This window comes from Ascaphus truei, chromosome 5, assembly GCF_040206685.1.
Source record: "Ascaphus truei isolate aAscTru1 chromosome 5, aAscTru1.hap1, whole genome shotgun sequence".
In the NCBI taxonomy this organism is placed as follows: Eukaryota; Metazoa; Chordata; class Amphibia; order Anura; family Ascaphidae; genus Ascaphus; species Ascaphus truei.
In genome coordinates this window covers 285339848-285352655 of record NC_134487.1, presented here as the reverse complement: position 1 = coordinate 285352655, position 12808 = coordinate 285339848, and the positions used below count along the sequence as shown (strand labels likewise).

The 12808-nt window shown below is 46.4% G+C and overlaps 1 protein-coding gene across 1 annotated transcript in view; it reads left to right on the top strand.

The window, feature by feature from the left end:
- The first annotated feature begins 1021 nt into the window (after window positions 1–1021).
- BID (BH3 interacting domain death agonist) overlaps window positions 1022–12808 on the top strand; it is a 29122-nt gene continuing 17335 nt past the window's right edge. Inside the window, exon 1 of the mRNA XM_075602428.1 lies at window positions 1022–1141. The gene's annotated coding sequence lies outside the window, so the exon portion shown is untranslated. The remainder of the gene's footprint in view (window positions 1142–12808) is intronic.

Sequence of the window (12808 nt, the reverse complement as noted above, 5' to 3'; positions counted from 1 at the left end):
GAAGTCCAAAGCTGCAGTGATTAGGGCTGAAACCGAAAGCGATGGCAGCCATTTTTCAAGCCCCTTAAAATATTTTTGGGTTTTGCTGTGGGATTTGATACTTGAAGGCAGGGGTGCGTGAGATTTTCCAGGGTCGGCGCAGCGTTTGCAGAGGCCCTGCGCTCTTTCCCAAACGGGGGTCCTGCTCCTAACACTGAACTGGTGAAAAACTAGGTAAAAAAAAAAAGATCAAATACATTTCTTAAAAAGTAAAAATTGATTGTATTAATTTAAGGTTTAACCCTTTCGGTGCCAGAAGCACGTGCCACGGACCCTCCCGCACCTTCGTATCATGTGACCGCTCTTCGGATCGATCACGTGGTCATTTCACACATTCGGCCGGATGGGACAGAGAGGGGGCGTGCAAATCCGTCCAACCCCCCCCCCCCTCCCCTCCGCGTGGTGCGCGAGATTGGCACTCTGCGTTACAGCTCCTAGGAAACAGGCACAGGCCAATCACGTGCGGCGTAGGTCCTCTGGGCCACTGGGATGGCGCTTTTCTCTGCGTTAGTGCGCTGAAGGGGTTAACATTTGTATAACCAAAAAAAAGTTTACTATTTATTTATATATATATGTATATGTAGCCGTGGCCCCTGATTCACCCCGAGGAATGGGAGGTTGCACTTGCAAAGAGTAGTTGCAAAAGCCCGCGAAGGAGGAGAGTACATTTGGCGGGAGAGGAGCAGTCCCTTGACCCAGCAGCCCTACGGGGAGGGTCAGGTGAGAGCGTCTAGCCTATGGGTGAAGGAGTTGCCGGAGATATAGGCAGTGGTTGCACGCACGTGTAGCCAGAGCGTTTTGGAGAGACGAGACGGAGATACTGCGCGGGGAGGTTGTACCCCCAAGCGCAGGCCAGGTGCCCCAGCTAGCCCTGAGTCACCTTAGAGACAAGCTGATCTAGGGACCGCCTTAGTAAGGGCCTTACCCCCATACTGTTAAGTTGGCTCGGGACTATTCTGTTGAGAGGGAGGTCTGCGCTCAGACCCCCTTTGGAGGTATCCGAGTCCGAGAAGGAGCGCCCCGGATCCTAGCGAGGGAAAGAGCGTTGCCCACACCGAGACCCTTTTTGAAGATCGTGGCAGTTCCGAGGAGTGCTCGGCAGGTATTTCATCAAGTGCACCAACTGTAACTGTCATTTATCCGGGACATAGTGACTGCGCAGTCACCCATACACACACATAAGGCCTGATGTGAGCGGGAGAACTGAGTAGCATATCTGGACACGGGGTGGGATCACCCGGGAAGAAGTTGTTGGCGTCCGCCGAGGCGCAGGTTAATGTTGACGTCCGCCGTGGCGTGTTATACAATGTGTACCGGCCTACCGGAATGTCATGCCATGTAATGTATCGTGAGTTTGATCTACCAGTAAAAGAGATTGGTTTTAGGACTTGGCTGTGTAAAGGAGATTCTTGTATTTACGTCCTGCGAAGACTAACTCCCCCTTTGGCGGGATCTGTAGCAGGTGGAGGCGCTGCACCTGACACATATTTTATGCACCCCAGGCTCTCCGTGGCAGAGACTTAGGCCCTGTGAGCCAGCAGGTAACACAGCACATAGTAACAGCTTGCTAGTGATAGGAAGCAGGGTTACATATATATATATATTATTATTATTATTTTTAAAGATAGATTATCGGGGAAACGCCGCAGTCACCAGGTTGATAAACAAGTTGAGGGTTTGCAGGTAAAACTTTGGGGGGGGGGGGAGAGGAGAGAAACGGCCGCAGGGAAGTTACCGAGTGCGGAGGAAATGAAACCTGATTAACCCGTTCACTGCTAGTGTCCTGTTTCAGAGGTTGCTGCCCTTCCTGAGATGGAAAAGGTGACATTTATTTTGACCTCCTTTTGTATCCCGATTTCTGCGGAGCCAATAGACCAGATTCAGGGCGCGGTGGGAGGAGTTATTTCCGTGCGATATAATCGCAGAGCGTCTTGCACATGTTGGTATTAGTCCGCCTAAGTCCGGTGCACCAGTCCTGATTAATATTTGTATTACACCATCAGATTCTCCCCCACTGTCCACGCTTTCAAAAGTTCCCTCCAACCCCAACTCTCTACAGAGACCTTCCCAGGTCCCCCTACAGCTTTCCCGGGTCACAGGACTGAATTCTTGACCTGGGCTGTTGAGCAGGGGGTGAGGGTTGGTGCAAAGGTGCTATCATGCAGGGGGAGGAGGGCTCACCTGTACTTATGAGGGTGAAGCATAGGCCTGGCAGAGGTAACAGGGTCAAACTTCCTGCCCAGTTCCCACTACCCTGCTGGGCTCAGGCCTTTTGAGCCCACTCACCTGGGCTTATCCATCCCCCTCCTGACACATGTATGGATAATACCACGCTGAGTGACCTTATACCCCCCACCTATCCCTGTGTCATCACTCCCCATTCCTTTTAGAGCGTCAGCTTCTCGGAGCAGGGACCTCATTACCCGCCGTTTTATGTAGTTGATGATTTGCCTTTCCCCTCCCACACATGGTACTGCGCTGCGGAATGTGTTGGTGCCATTATCGATTACAAATAATGATTCCACATGGGATGTTAGTAGGGTCACCGATACAGGACTGACCGTCACTATTGGTGACCCCTGCTTTCTATTTGTCACTTAAAGCTGCAGTTCAAGCTGCCGTTTTTAATATAAATATATATATATATATATATATATATATTTATTTATTTATTTTTTCCCATTCAATATGTGCATCAATACAACCTGTACACCGACAAGGGATTAACGTAGCTGCAGATCGATCCGTTCTCCTGTAATCAATCGCTTGCTTGGGGTTATTTAATTCAGTTCTTGCACAGCATTCTGGGCAATGTAGTCCTGGAATATGATTGACTGTGCAGTTACTAGATACAATTGGTTCACTGCTAGAGAGAGGGCGGGGCTTAAGAGCCAGAGCCTATCTTTAAAAAAAAAAAATTTAATTTGTTTAATGCTACAAGTATTTTCTCATAGTACAGAACTGATTTATTAAAACACACACGTGGGATATTGCTTGAACTGCTGCTTTAATGTCATCTCTTGTCTTTGCCACTTTCTATCTCCCAGTGTCTGGGTCACCCCGGAGCCCACAGGTTGGGAAACACAGGCTTTCCTAAAATCCTCTTCTGCACCACAGACTGTCACATGGCCCACTCACGTGTCTCCTCCTCCCTCCCTGCCCGGCACGCTCCCAATATATGGGGCAGCCGAGTTCACGTCAGGATTTCTGGTAACGTGAGTCATAGGATAAAGTTTCTTTGCATAGCGAGTCAGGAGTGTGTATCTATTAACCCCTCCAGTGCTGAAGGGCACACTGATACCAGGAGTAACCACAAAGTAATGCGATTGGGGGGGGGGGGGAAGGGGGAGAAGCTGGTCGCATTGTATAACACCGGGACATTAAAACCCCCAAATATCATCAACCCCATCTGGTCTCAGAGGGCCAGTAATGTATAGAGGAGGAGGGGCACTGGCACTCAAGAGGTTAACGTCTATCCTCCAGCACTGTGTTTTCCCTGTGTCACTGTCCAGCCATGGGTAATACTGGCGCAGTGCCACTTGGGACCAAACTAAGGCCAGAGATACATTCAATATTAGGAAGTTAGAATGAGCTGATGTTGGTTTCTTTTATCAGATAAATACACATATTTGTAACCCTCCTTGCCCCCGGCTCCTCTCATACCTGGTCAGGGTGCGAACATGCAGATATTATAGTGATGGGCGCCAGACAGTTTAATAGTACAAAAAGAGCTTTATTCACATTCGTTTATACAAGGACATAATTCACGTTCGACATATTAACTGGTGGCGAACCAGTCCAAATCCGTTTCCCGGATTGTTCCGAATTTGCCATACAAAATCAGTTCAGTGGTGTAAAATTCACCGACGGATTGGAAAAAGGCAAATCGCTATTTTTGAGACTGCTTGGCTGAAATCCGTGGACGAGAGGAGCTGACTGATTGGCGGCAGATCCAAATGCACCCCAAAAATTTGCTTCCCCTGGAAGCTCTCACTCCTACCCTGGGGAGGTACTTATGCTCGTTTCCCTTGGTATTGGTTAGATTGGCAGTCTCCTGCATAGCGTCAATAATGCCCCATCTCAGGTGGACCTCTGGTGGAAATACTCTATCCTCGGGGACCAGTGTCCCGTCACTCTGTGTACTGCTTAACTCATCCATGCATATTTGGATCGGGAGTTTACGTAGTACCTTCCGGTGGGGCCGATATGGTTATACTATGGAGTTACAAGTCTGAGAACTCCCTGCTGAGCACATGCTTGCTTCCCTTCCCAAATGAGAACAATCCTGTCCCATTACGTCGAGCACAAACTATATAGCACACGTTCCTTAACTGAAAACAATAAATGGTGATGTTTCATCCCTAATGCACGTAACTATACACACAAACCTATTCACAGGATTCACAGTGAGGCTTCAGTCTGAACGCAGAGGAACATGCTTCTAGAACATTGGGCAGAGCTATATACACCCTTCTATCTCCCTATGGTGACATAACTGGTAACAAGGCATACAAAGGAGGAGCTTCCCTTTCTGCATAGTCATTCTGCATCACGGTGGTGGGGAGGGCTGGGGAGTAACCTGAGTGATCCCACACAGTTATCTCATTAAGGCTGTTAACCCCTTATACGAACTAGTACTCCCCAAAGGAAGGCTACATATTTGTTTAGGTTATTTAGGATAGTTTAAATGTTTGTAAATATTTTTAATCTCGAGTTTAGGGTGTGAGTAACCTAATTTATTAATGAACCATGTCATGATAACTTCATGAGATGTTATGTTTTTTTTTTGTAACAATTTTTTTTATTGGTCACAGTCATAGGTAATTTTACATACAGTAGTGTCGTGCGCCCACAACATTTCAGCTCATTACTTTTCGTGAAGGACCAATATCAGTTTTCCGTTTTCAGTAGGGAAAATAAAAATAAAATAAGGGGAAGAGGAGGGGGGGGGGAAGACAAACATGGGAGGGGGGGGGTATGTGGGCTTGCCCAGAGGTGTCCCCGTGCAGTTTGATGATGTTATGTTTTTTAATCAATCTGGGGCTTCAGGGGTTAATGTAGAAGCAGTTTCAGCTTAAAAATACAATATATTGGGTTTATGACAGGTCAAGACTTTTCCTGGGTCTGTGCTGGTTTTCAAAGAGAACTTAATTTGGGGTGGGGGCTATAACAGAGGGCACTCTAGAAGTGACACGCGTTGTTTAGAAGGCCATAAACGGTAACGAGAGACTACTCTGTCAGCCTCAAAAAAAATAAAATAAACGTTTATGAATAATTACTGGTGCATCCCAGAGTGATGTGACCCACAGGTTATCCCTTCGTTGGAGAACTTTATTGATACCATGAGAATATCATCTACTGTACATACTAAGAGTTACAGAAGAACAGTCTCTGGGGAGGAAAGTGGAGCACTGCGCAGGGCTAAAGTACAGGAACCGGCACACCAATGGTTAAAAACTACTTTATTAAGCGCCTAGGGGAGACACCAACAATGGAGCAACCACCCACTCTGACGCGTTTCGGGCTAGGCCCTTTGTCAAAGAGATACTCTTTATTGATGTGTCTCACGTGTGTCTGAGTATTAGAGAAGGGAGGTTATGAGTGAGGTTATATATTGAGGCAAAACTTAAACGTTGTTTGGTAGAAGTTTTTTTTACTCTGTCATAAAAGCATCACCCTAGCAGCTGGTTTACGACGGGTGAGCTTATGTTGTTTCAATGGGGAAACAACAGTACATAAGACATTGCAAGGTATTATGAAACTCAGATTTCAACAGAGGTGTGTTTTGGACCAAACACGTGATTTCTCATATTTCCACGCCCATGACCTCTCTGGGGAAAATGCTGACATATGGTGACACAGTGTGTTGGAATTTCTGTGTTATCCTGTCATTTTAAGAAACCGGCCTTCAATTACTGTAATTGTATGTTCTTGTAATCCTTTCTCTGTAATCTAAGCACTGTATTTTTATATATATTAAAACATTGAATAAGTGATGCTTTGGGCTCTGAATTAACTGTTGCACGCTCTGGAGAGAGTATTTACATTTTCTGACACATTTTCCTATTTTTACATTTTGAATTTTTAAAAGATTTTTGTGTGTTAAGTGCATGTTTTTTTTGTACAGGTAGTCCTCGCTATCCAACGATTCACCTTACAATGAATGGCATATCCAACACAACCATATGGGCCGTTCTCGACGCCTGAATACGTTATCCGACGCTCACCGCCACTAATTAACATGGGGACTCACTTTACAACGGTTTCACTATCCAACGCTGCTTCCAGGACGGATGCTGTTTGATAACCGCGGACTGCTCGTATAATAAACAGGGACCGGAGACCATGGCAGATATATTAATTTACATATTTTTGCATAATTCGTGGGTGGTGGAAGCGTATAAATATGATTGTGATTGAGTGAAGGGTTAATATTAACTAATTGAAAGTACCTTGCGGAGGAGACAGGTGAATTGCCTAGAGTAGCCGTGTGTGTGTGTTAACCCTGGTTGTATATCTAAGTCACTCACTAGCGTGCTGTTCGTGACAGGTGACGGATTGAGGGGAGATAGTTAATTTGAGGGACCTTTGCAAAGGTGAAAAGTGGGTCAGCTTGCGGGCCATGTATTAACCCTTGTCCCGTATTCAGATCACGTGCTCACAAGTGTGCCATACGTGACAAACCATATCACTGACCCACTTTATATTGACCCTATGTAACGCTGCTTTCTTACACACATCCCCTCATATCCCGGTGGCTCAGGCATGGGAAACCAGATCGCAAGCTCTGTGTGGCAAATTGTAAACCCCCACCCAACAAAAAACAACAACATATTACCGGGTTGTATGATTCTATAGTGTATATCAGGGGAGCGCAAACTTTTTCTGCTGCGCCCCCCTGTCTCTCTGCCCCCGGCTCTCGCGCCCCCCTGCCTTCCTTCAGACGCGTCAGATGACGCTGCGTGGGCGTGTGACGTCAGGTCACATGGTGCCGCGGCGTCTATTGACGCCGCGTTGCCATGGCGACGCAACACAGACGGCTGAATCCCGGTAAGTAAACAGTTGCAGGGGCCTCACGCGATCCCCCGGCATTTAATTTAAATGCCTGGGGGAAGAGCGCGGGGCCTCTGCAACTGCCCGCGCCCCCCCAGCACAATCTCCCGCCCCCCCTGGGGGTCGCGCCCCCCACTTTGCGCACCGCTGGTGTATATTACCGGGGCTAATAAATCAAGGGTCCAGGCACACTATCTTGGAACAAATTCTTCCCCCCTCCACCAAAACCTTCTGTAAGGCTAGTGCGCACGACGGAGCGCATCCCGCTTCCCCTCCGAGCGGATGGACTTCAGATCACACGCGCCTGGGGGGCGCGGCCATGACATCACGCGGTTGGTCCGCCCTCATTGGCTGAACCGCCGTGACGTGGCCATTGCTCGGCCGCCGCGCCAAAATGACAAAATTCTTGTCTTTTGGCAAAGGCGATCGTGCATTGTGCAGGTGCGCGCAGGCAGCTACGCCATCGCGCACACAGACGCACCCACCAGGGACGAAGCCTAAAGCCGCGCTTATAGTCCCGGCGATGCGACATCTCATCAAAACGAATGTATTCAATCCGTTGCATGTGCTTATAGTAGGGACGGTGCCACGTCTTGGTTGCGATCGCTGGAAGTCAATTACATTTGATTTTTCAGCGACCGCAGCGTGACGTTAGCGTCGCCATAGCAAGGACTATAAGCGCAGCCTAAGAATGGAAATTCACCCTGCGCTGCTCCTTATCGGCCAGTCGGGTCAGTTTCACCGGCCAATCAGAATGCTTGGTCTGAGGAACTTCCAGAAACGGAGCGATACGATAGGTTCAGGCTGACCCCGCCCCCATCAAAAGAATGTTCGATTTCCCCAGAGCTCATAGAGGAGCACCGCTTACACTTTAACCCTTTCACTGCCAGAGGGAACCATCAATGCAAGGGTTTCTAAATTCCTGCACACGCAGAGTTAAAATAATTGAATGTGATAATAGGGGCGCCCGTTAGCTGCTGTATAATGCGTCATAGACCTCGCTGGCAGCAAAGAGGTTAAATAAATAAACAAATACAATTATTAATGTGGTTTTTGTCTTTTTCTATTTCCTGCTCCGAGGAATTATTGGCATGAAAACATTATTCTGAATGTGTGCTGGTCCCAAATAGTGGGTTTTGTCAGCCCACAGGTACAAGGGGGGGAGGTGATGTGAGGTACAGGGGGGGGGACGATGTGAGGTACAACGGGGGATGATGTGAGGTATAAGGGAGAGGTGATGTGAGGTATAAGGGGGGGGATGATGTGAAGTACGGGGGGGGGGAAGACGATGTGAGGTATGGGGGGGGGGGAGATATGTGAGGTACAACGGGGGATGATGTGAGGTATAAGGGGGGGAGGTAATGTGAGATACAGGGGGGGGGAGACGATGTGAGGTATAGGGGGGGGGGTGAGGTATAAGGAGGGGGGGGGGGTGATGTGAGGTGAGGTACAAGGGGGGAGGTGTGAGGTACAAAGGGGGGGAGGTGTGAGGTACAAAGGGGGAGAGGATGTGAAGTACAAGGGGGGGGTGATGTGAGGTACAAGGGGGGTGATTGATGTGAGGTACAGGGGGGGAGGTGATGTGAGGTACAAGGGTGTGTGTGTGTTGTATTTTGTGTGTGTGTTGCATTTTGTGTGTGTGGGAGTGGGGGTAATTATGGTGGGTGAGATTGAAGGAGCGGGATTGAATGAAAGGGGGTAATTAAGTGATAGTGGAGAGAGGGGGTGGAAGGAGGTGGGTGGTGGGGGAGAGTGAGAGAAATACACGTGGAGAGGGGAAAAATAGAGGAGGTGGCTCACGAGGGTGGGGGCACGGTCTAAACTCTAGTCCTGGGCCCCATGAAACCTGTCAGTGGCCCTGTACGTGGCTGAGCGCTTTCGTCTTATTGCCGCACCAAGGCGGGTAGCCGAGAGAAATGTCTGTAACCCCTTCTCGGCCGAGCGCTGCATGGCTCCAGCAGCAGATAAGATGTTATATGGCTGAGGTTTTGAATCGAGGCGCTGTCTGTTTAAGAGGCAGGTCTGGGGGGGGGGGCTGTCTGACGGAGGCGGAGCAGGAAGAGAAACGGAAGAGTGGAGAGAGCAGCACGGTGGCGGCGTAAGTGTGAGCTCTGCGGGCAACTCTCCCAGGAAGGACCGCCTGCGCCTTTAAGAGAAGCCGTATGTAAAATTATACCCATATGTACGAGAGTGTGTGTGTGTGTGTGTGTGTGTGTGTGTGTGTGTGTGTGTGTGTGTGTGTGTGTGTGTGTGTGTGTGTGTGTGTGTGTGTGTGTGTGTGTGTGTGTGTGTGTGTGTGTGTGTGTGTGTGTGTGTGTGTGTGTGTGTGTGTGAAATGAATTGTCTTTATCTGGGTGCAGACCGTCCGAGGGACAGAGCAAAAAGCACAAGTGGGACAGGCACTTCCATCTCAAAAAACGTGATTTATATCATATATATATATAATATATATATGTATATGTATAATGTGTCGATATTCCGCTTATTGAAGAAGTCCAAGTGGGCTGGATCTATTTTGCTTTTATGATATAGATATATAATTTTTTCGAGAATGACATCTTTGCCCTTTTTTAGACATTTCTAGACGGGTTATCAGGAGTGGGGGGGGGGGGGGGGGGTGTGAGGTCTCCCCTGTGCGGGAGTCGTGCTGATAATGTTCCCTCGTGTGGCTCGCGTCCCGCTCACAGAATTAGTGACACACACTTGCTGATTTTGTGTTTGACCATCTTATCAAGAAGCAAAGCGTCAGCCCAGCATACTTTATATACTATCTATCTATCTATCTATCTATCTATCTATCTATCTATCTATCTATCTATCTATATCTATGTATATCACAGCACGGCACAGTGGTAGAAAAATATATAATCTCTGAAGAAGGTCCCCCTGGGGAACGAAACGTCCGGCTAAACGTTTGCTAGATGGACTTAATAAATTCTTTTTTTTCTAGTCCTGTGCTGTGCTGGATTCTGGATCACAGATGTGACTCTTATAGACGTACAGTTCGCCATTTTTACACAAAATGTACATCTGCACAGGCACTCTACCCAGTGTGTGCGGCCATCTTGCCTTCAGAGATTGTATGTCTTTATTTACAGAGCGCCAAAAGTGTACTCAGCACTTCACAAAGAATACAGTACGGGGAATTATAATACAATAAGCGTTGCAAAATCAGACAATAGGGAAGCCCTGCCCCGAAGAGCTTGCAATCTAAAAGGTTTGAGGGGAAACTTACAGAGACGGCAGGTGAGGGAATAAGTGCTGTAGATGACAGTGCTTGGCCACAATGGGTGTTAGGAGTGACTGAGTGTGGGACAGTGACCATGAGTGCAGGCTATTGGGATGCTTGATTTGAATTGTATTGTTTGTCTTTATTTATATAGCGCCATTAATGTACATAGCGCTTCACAGTAGTAATACATGTGGTAATCGAATAAATAACAGATAATATAAATAACAGATCATGGGAATAAGTGCTTTAGACATAAACATAACATTAAGGAAGAGGAGTCCCTGCCCCGAGGAGCTTACAATCTAATTGGTAGGTAGGGAGAACGTACAGAGACAGTAGGAGGGAGTTCTGGTAAGTGCGTCTGCAGGGGGCCAAGCTTTATGTATCGTGTTCAGAATATATACAATTTCACCTCCAAAATTAACTACAGACACTTTAAATGTGACACTTGAGATGTTACACAGATATATGGCTCACAGCCAAGAGAGACTGCCTTAAATACTCTGATCACATGCAATTGACTAACAATTAAGGGAGGGGTTTGCCCAATCAACTCACAGAAACATATCAAATAGTTGTTAATTATATTTTAAGTTCTCTTTCAATTGATAGAAGAAATCAGCTCACAGAAACATACCTGTTTGAAGAAATTATATATATATATATATATATATATATATATATATATATATATATATATATATATATATATATATATATATATATATATATATATATATATAAAAAATGTATATAATGTATGTAAAGACAGCGCCCTTATCAGCATACACCCAAATTGCTGCAACCCTGATCCAGCACAGCAAGATGACACACCCAGCACAGATGCCTAATGGCAATGGGATAAAATAGAATTAAATGGTGGTTAGGAACAAGTGGATGTATAATAAAAACTAATGTTAATAGTTGAAAAATAGAAAAAATGAAAAAAGTGTGTAGCTAAAAAATAAACAAATAAAAAAATCACAATTGAAAAAATATATAATCATATAGGACAAAAATGAAAGAAATATTTTTTCTAAAAAATCAAAAACACAAAATAGATGAAATAATACTTAAGTCCATATGAATCCTTGTGAAAAAAATATATGGTCCGGGCAGCTTCTTCTTGGGCTCACCAACCTCCCAACGATACCTATTAGAAAAGAAAAAGCGCCCGATCCTTGTATAAAATCAGATATAAAAGGTTTAATTTTCCATGAACAGACAATTGCAAACTCACACTTTGTCAGTAAAATAAAGGCATGTTATGGGACCAGCCCATGCACCAGACCGACGTCAGACTTCCACAGCCGTCCTCCATCTGCATACGGCTGTAATCACTGTAAGTAGTTGTTGCTGCTGCTGTTGTCACCGTTTGGATCTCTCTCCGTCAAACCGGAAGGTTTCTGGTCAGTACGGCTGCACACGAACTCTCACCAATCGGGGAACAGGGAAATCCTACACTGACGTCTTCACTCTGGCGTCTGCACTGCTCGACCACCGTAGTTCCTATGCCACGTGACCCTACGCGTTTCATCCATCTCAGCGGATTTCATCAGGGGATGAACTCCAATTGAAATGACTTGTTATTTATAGTCCTTGTAAAAACATGACTTAATGCTAGATTTAATGCACAGGGCAGCTGTGAAAGTTGGAATTCCAGAGGGTGAAAGTTGGAATTCACTACAGCTGCCCTGCAAGTTCAAGTCTCTCCTGTCTCAAAGAGCTGTTTCATGGAAATCCATATGGAAACAACCTTCCACACCTACAGTGCATAGTAAAATGTGCATTAAATCTAGCATTAAGTCATGTTTTTACAAGTCATTTCAATTGGAGTTCATCCCCTGATGAAATCCGCTGAGACGGATGAAACGCGTAGGGTCACGTGGCATAGGAACTACGGTGGTCGAGCAGTCCAGACGCCAGAGTGAAGACGTCAGTGCAGGATTTCCCTGTTCCCCGATTGGTGAGAGTTCGTGTGCAGCCGTACTGACCAGAAACCTTCCGGTTTGACGGAGAGATCCAAACGGTGACAACAGCAGCAGCAGCAACAACTACTTACAGTGATTACAGCCGTATGCAGATGGAGGACGGCTGTGGAAGTCTGACGTCGATCTGGTGCATGGGCTGGTCCCATAACATGCCTTTATTTTACTGACAAAGTGTGAGTCTGCAATTGTCTGTTCATGGAAAATTAAACCTTTTATATCTGATTTTATACAAGGATCGGGCGCTTTTTCTTTTCTAATATATAGAGCTGTGCTCAAAGCTGTGACCATGCAGCAAGCTTAAGCCTATAGGGAACCATGTTAAAAATGGTTTTTGACGCAAAAAGTGGCACTGTGTGCTCATTTGCATGTCATTTCCCAGAATCCCTTGCTGCAGTGGAAGTGCTGTGTGCTGGGTGATAATGGGGAAAGGCGGGGTTGCAGACCTGCCTAAGACATGCAGATGAGCATACAGTTGTATTTACATTTGCATATT